Below are 7,064 nucleotides of genomic sequence, written 5' to 3' on the forward strand. Positions count from 1 at the left end.
TGAACCAGCCGGTGCGCGATGGTTCGGGGGGACCTCAGTTGGATTCTCGATAGCGTTTTGTGTGTGATCTTTTTTGGGGTTTGGCTCGGTCCCGCCGTGTGGCTCGGGATTTGTCTATTGTGTGACGTTGATGGTCCGTAGTTGCGTAGCGATGGCTCCGAAGCGCAGGGACGTGTAAGCATGCTTTGTACTGAGAGATGGGCCGCGCTGTATACTGAATGGCTGCGTGACGATGGGTCTTGGAAGCCCAACAATATCGACAGGAGGGGGTTCACCCACAAAAGAAATCGTGTGACCTCACCCAGAAACGTTTCACGGATGATTCGGTCAACTTTAAGAGTGATTTAAGCCCATCTCGACTCCAACGTTTCCTTCGTGGGAGTTTGAAAGGGCAGCGTACGCTGCGTCATGATTTCCGATACGACTAAGGACGACACATGTCGCGTCGCTCCGACGAGAAAAAGGGGGAGGACAAAAATCCCAATCTGTTTCACCTGGCGAGGGTGGGAGTACATAGGGCGACGTGGTGGCGTTATCGCGAATTGCCAACATAAGCAGGGACATCACTGTCAAATGAGGACCCTTTGGTACACGTTTCGACAGCTGGTTGGCCAGGTACGGTGCCGCGTCCTAGACCCTCGACACCTCACCATCGGCGCGGGAGACCCAGATCCCAATCACGTGACTTCCGACTGCCCATTGTCGTACCCGCTCCTAAACGTCGCGGGGTCCACCTGTTAGCGAGGGGGTTTTTGAGGGAGCGAAGTCTCGGTGGTGTCGACGAAGAGGACGGTTTGGGGACAGGGGGGTGCGCGTACCGGCAATCAGGAATAGAACGGTTCCGCCGCTGTTGTATTGTCCTTTTCCCCTAAAACAGTCGTATATATCCACCTCAATTTTTCCCGCACAAATAATTTCGTTTTATTTCCCACAGCGGGCTTATTTATGCTCCGATGGGATCCTTTAGGATAAGACGTGGTCATGGGCAAATGGCTCAAAATCGTTCGCCACTGTTCTGTGCTTGTTCGCTTCCCGAAGCTTCGCCCCTCTCTGTCTCGATCGCCATATCAGGTCTCTCTCTTTAGCTTCGCTGTTGGTTTCGATCAAACCACCCATTCTTCGTTGGAATGGTTGAGATCTGGAAGTTTATTGGCTTCCGATCCAGTAAGTGTTTTGTTCTGTCAACTCGTTTGCTTGATCTCACCGTGTGTAGGAGTAGATCTTTGGGGAATTAGGATGTGGATCGAACACTCGTCTGTCGTTCTTAGTCTTTGATCTCAGATTTTTTCACCTCCTCTTCCTGTTTGGTTCTTCTGCTTTGGTTTTTGGTAGAATTGGTTCTTTATACGAATCTACCTGGTTGGAGGAGCTGATGGATCTCGGAGAAGTCTATGTCATCAAACCGCGGTTTGTAAGTTTTCTTTCTTCCTTTTTCTAAAGATTTACGGTGATCGCATCTAGAAGATGGAAAGCATGTGGATTCTGCTGATGTTTATGACGTTGGTATGGGCTTGGCAGGCATGGGATTGCTTGTTGGCGCTTTTGCATGAGCGCGACTGGTTGACAACGAGAGAGAGCACGCCGGTCCGCGGCCCATGCCGGCTTCCATGGTCCTGTACTAGCGTGCTCCTTCTTGTTGTCAACCTGGTTCGCATCAGCAGGCATCCTTCTCTTTTTCTTTGTCAGATGAAGTGTTGCATCTGATTGGGTACGTTTTGCTTGCCTCACGCTTCATTCGTTAATTCAGTTGTTCGCTTCAATCCATGATGTTTCTCCATTAATTTACTCATGTTAGAGTCTAAAGCTAAGGTATGCCTAAGCTAGCTAAATACTGCAAACTATTTGTGGTGATATCTCCTTGCTGATGTCTGATGAATCTTATGTTACTTTACATGCTGGTAATTTAGTGCTTATTTTTGTTTACCTCCTTCGACCTCAGTCATGTTAGTGATAGTACAGATATACAAGATCGTTGGAACTGAGAAATGATATCTTGTATTATATGTTGTGAAGGACACTCCTGTTCCATCTGAAGGATTTCTTGAAGAAAGAATTAACACTGTGTGTGCATAAATATACCTTTGTGAACTGGTGCCTGAATCTTTTCAGAAATTGGAGGGCCATGATGGGAATGTCCATTCTTCTCCAGAGTATAGGAACAGATCTTTTTTTCAATTACCTATGTTGATGCTAATTGTCGTAGGGACATATGATCCAGTTTCAAACTGTTCAAATCACAAGATTCCAGTCTTATCTTGAGTTATTTCATGAGGAAAACAAGATCCATCCATGTTTTTGTTCGCTTGTACGTATTCTCTTATAGGTCTGAAGATAAGTATCACAACATCTTTGTTGAACTTGAAGGGAAGCTGTTGAAGAACCAATCTTTCCAACCAGTGCAAAAGATCTACCTAGCATTGGTGTAGGTATTTTTTATCTGTCTTCATTTGTTTCATTACTTTTAGTCGAATTTCATCTTGGAAGTTTCCTAAGATTATGGATTGTTGGTTCTTGTCCATTTAATTTGACTAATACACTTTTCCACAGCATGTGTAGGAAACACGTTACGGAATGTTTCTTTTTACGTTTTTCGGTAAATATAGGTTCCAATTTCTAATATCAAGCACAGGAGCTTCAAATGCATGAGTTACCATTTTGACATTGTACTTCTTCTTGGTTTATCTATCTATATCGTGACTAAGGCTTGGTATATAAGAAACCTTTTATTGGTGAAAACATCAAAATGAGTCATTTGGTGGATGTTAGGAATTTGATTAACGAATTTTTGAGATGACATTCTTGTCTAGAAACTAATATAATAATGTTAATTGACTCTTAATACATGTTAGCAAGTGTACCTTGTAGCTTGCTTTTGTTAAGAAGAGAAAACAAATATATCTATTAAGAAAGATTAGGGTAAGAAGTTATGAGATAGCTACCTTGGTGTTCTTAAAGAACATATATGATTGTTAAGGATTCAAGCAATCAATCCACTGATTCTTTTGGTCTCTTTTAAAATCTGGGTGAGATTTGTTTTAATGCCTTTGACAATTATATTATAGAAAAGAAAGAAGACAATCTTGTCCCCTAGTTTCATTGAAGAATTTCACCCTTGGTATTTTTGCATTTTTCCTTATCTAAATGAAAGGAATGCTTTTTGGGCTTTCTTTTATTCTTTTATTAAGTTGTTGGTCAGTTTTGTTCAGGCCAATTCTCAGCACTTGGCGTAAGCCATATTACAAAACTCAGCTACAAAATAGAAGGAAAAACTATTAAATATGCATTTGTATTCTCAATTTTTGATCAAATTAAAATAGCTATTAGATAGATAATGTAAAAGGAGATATGTATGTGCATATGAAGTAAAAGATAGTAGTATACTGGATACTGAAATGGGTTGGTGAAAAAATAAATAAGAGCAGCATGGTTAGAATGAAGAGCAACAATTATGTTTTGTATGATTGTGAAGTATATCTCTATGGTAAAGGAAATGCTGTTAGATGGAGCGCTCATTTTATTTTCTGGAGATGTGATGGTAACTCTTACGAGGAATAAATTATTATATTACTGGTAGGATGAGATAAAATTTATCTAAGAAGATCAAAGTTATTTTAGTCTATTGATCTCAATTTGGAATGGCTGATCTTTGATTGATATCTTAGCATCGGAAAGCTATACTTGTGTAAATTGGTCCCATTTGGCTAGATATTGCTTTCTTGAGGGAAACTTGGACTTGTTTGGCAGAATCATAGTTGTCTTGCGTAAAAGCGCATAACAATCTTTATTGCGCAATACCATGGCATTCTTTGGTAAATTTTGAAGGGTTGTTCAAAACCACATGGTCATTACCTTGAAAAAAATGAACCATGGTTTAGAATGTATTCATCTACCAGTTAATTGTTTCCTAAAAAAGTTTTAGGATAGGCACCCACCGACTGTCCTGTCTTTCTGTATAGTCTACCCAGGTGGTCATCACCTGGGCCATTTGGCATCCACTGACAATGATACTAAGTTTTAATTGCAATGTCCCTGGCATAGATATCAGTTTTGTCCTCCTTAGCCCATTGGCATGAATCAGAAAGCACTGTGCTCAAGCGTCATATTGATCTGTGCCAAGGGTGTTGACATATAAATAAACTAATTATAGGGTGTGTCAATCGATACATTAGGGCATTGGGTCGTTATAGAACAATAATGGCACGCTGTTGTGCCAAGAAAACAACAATTTTTGCTCTCTGGTACTAAAATATTTTCACTGTTGACCCACTCTCTCTTTATGGTATCATCACATAACAATAATACTTTACAGTGCATATCTTTTGCAAAGTATGCATGCCTTAATTTTATACAATTGTCTCTAGACATCATCAATGAACTATGAACCACATAGTAAATCAAATGTCTACATGGACCAGACATTGAGTTTTTGATAATCAAGTAGCATCACTACTCAGAGGCTTGAAAGAGTTTCAGCAAAAAAAAAAGCCTTGCTATTTAATGTTCAATGTATCCAAAGTGTCTAAAATATTAGTTGGAAAATACTTCACATACTCATAGATCTTCCAGGTTATGGATCAATTTGTAAAGCAGATCCATAGTATTTTTAAAAACATAACTACAAAAAGAAACATAGGGTACCCTAGAAAAAAACTGCATTCCCTGGACTGGTTGGGGAGACAATTAATAGAAGAAGAATGTGCAAGAAGGAAGCCTATCTTGCCATACATCAATTATATTGATAATTTATTATGAGTTCATAGTTCCCTAGAGATCTATTTGTGGATGACCAAACACTTATAAATGACTTAAACTATTTGAGACAATAGTCTTTGTGCATCACTAGTCTGGACTCCTAATCAATTTACGACCACAATTAAACCTTGAAGATAATTTTGACTTTTTGCATCGCCATTTAACTAAAAAATAGAACTGCTAATCAATTTAGGACTTGAATAAAACCACAAATATAACTTTCTAAAGTAAACGTAATTTAGGAAATGAACATTATCTCCCCATATGATTTAAAAAATAAGGTCTAATCGAACTTCAAAATCTACCAAACCTCTTTGACCAATTATTGTGCTCATGTACATTGTTTTTTGTTGTAGGCTGTTAATACATCTTTTAGGATCTTTCCTATTTGTGCTCCATATAAGAAACCAATAATAATTATTGCAACTTTTTTGGAACTCGAGTAATAGATGTAGAAGGATTCATTTAAACATTCTTTGACATTTTCACAATCTATAATATTTTTTTTACTGGAGTCCGGTTAAGTTGCTGCCTGTAGCTCAAGATGTGTTTATTTTATGGTAACATGAAGCCAGAATAATAATTTGTTGTTTATTTCCACACTACTGCAGATATAAATCATGGATGTTCAAGGAGCATATTTAACTTGTAGCGTATGATTTCGGAGACAAGGTCCAAAAGGTCAAGGAATTCTTTGTAATGTTTTGTGGAATGTGATATTCGAATGTAGAAGCGGAGAAGGCATTAGAATTCCACGTCGGTTCCAGAAACTTCCTCAGAGTAAAAAAAAAAAAAAGTGCATTTGGTATTTAGCAGTTCGTTAAACTTCCGCTGACTGCAATCTTTGCAGGTTTCTTAGCAGTTAGCATTTGAATAGTAGGTGCTTCCTCTGATTGACCTACGCGGAGGAATATTTCAGTTCTCACCATTGCAACTCGTTCTTCTTATGGTAACAATTATTTCTCCTACCTTTTTGACTTCCAAATATCTCTTTTTATCAATTTCTCGTACTTTTCGTTCCAGATTTCTTTCCCCCCTAAGTATATTGATGTGTGATACTTGTCCTAAAAGTACATGGTTTGAACACCAGCTTGACTGAAAAATGGCAATGGAGCAAGGCAAGTACGCGAATTGGGGTACTATTTTCTGTTTCATGAGCATATTGGGTGCGCCAATATTTCTTGTGATATCACGTTCAAGCATCAACCATGTGTTGCTTGTGGAAACCCCTCTTTGGTTGCAGGAATCTGGTAATGATTCAAGCAATGTCATTACCTGATGGTCCTATGCAACCGCCAATATTTCTTTTGTGGTAAATAGCGGCTGCCTCAAGGAATGAGACTTATCACATGCCCTTGAGCGTATCTAATGACTGAAAATATAAAGGTATTAGTCAGTTTAGTTGACAATAGATTTTATTTGATGTTTGATTTTTATCATAACTTAGATAAGATGGTCAACAGTTAAATTTGTTCAAATTATTATTATTATTTTTCTTTATCTTTCTCGAAAACTTAAGCCGACCATCTTGGAGATGGCTGCCTTACACTTGCCCGCTGGCCATAGGAAGAAGACGTGTCATAATTGCAAAAATAGAAAATTTTAAACGTAATAGAAAGGAATTCACCCAAGTTGTGGATTCACAAGATGTTAATTCGCCGGTGGGGAATTCACACAAAAGGAAACTCACACGAGAGATTGAATAGATAGTGTCCATAAGTTGGTAATTCGCCGCTGAGGAATTCTTAACGTAAAAAAAATCCTCTCTGAACCGAATGTGAAAGTAGTTTTCCATCAGACGGCTGTTCACCTAACTCCACTCTCGGCGTCCCGTATCAAAGGCATGTGCCGGAATGTTAGGCACGCGACGTCACGTGGGCGATAGGACCCACGTGGAGGGTTGTTGTTATGCGCGTACTATTTAAAGCCGGGCTCAAGCGGGCGACGAGATGGTGAGGTGGAAACAGTGGCGCTCAGGTGTTGGCAACGGAGGTTTATCTTGATTATTAATTAAAAGGTGTAGGAATCAAATCCCTAAAATACAAAAATTGTTGAATCTCGTATTTTGATGATGAAACTACTTGATATATGTTTATGATTTAATCTGCGTTTTGAGTGACGCAGGATGCTTTGATCAGGATGAGACAATTAAAGTAGGAAAATCATGTTGTGCCGGAGGAACATGTCAGAAGATTGGACGTCGGGCCGGTGGATCGGTCGACGTATCGACAGAAGGCTTCGGGCCGTGGACTCGGGCATCGGGCCAAGTAGAGCGGGTATTGTGCCAAGGATATCGGAGTTGCGGAGTCAAC

The 7,064-nt window shown here is 39.5% G+C and overlaps 1 long non-coding RNA gene across 10 annotated transcripts; it reads left to right on the plus strand.

Moving 5' to 3' along the window:
* The first annotated feature begins 959 nt into the window (after nt 1-959).
* On the plus strand, nt 960-6,175 carry LOC135615504 (uncharacterized). Of its 10 annotated transcripts, none has more exons than XR_010488040.1 (4): nt 962-1,411; nt 1,519-2,422; nt 5,364-5,701; nt 5,843-6,175. It is a non-coding gene; the product is annotated as an uncharacterized LOC135615504 (long non-coding RNA). The 10 variants fall into 10 exon arrangements; XR_010488041.1 differs by having other exon boundaries at nt 5,364-5,532; nt 5,603-6,175; XR_010488042.1 differs by having other exon boundaries at nt 5,364-5,508; nt 5,603-6,175.
* Nucleotides 6,176-7,064: the final 889 nt, after the last annotated feature.

This window comes from Musa acuminata, chromosome BXJ2-6 (genome assembly GCF_036884655.1).
Source record: "Musa acuminata AAA Group cultivar baxijiao chromosome BXJ2-6, Cavendish_Baxijiao_AAA, whole genome shotgun sequence".
Lineage (NCBI taxonomy): Eukaryota > Viridiplantae > Streptophyta > Magnoliopsida > Zingiberales > Musaceae > Musa > Musa acuminata.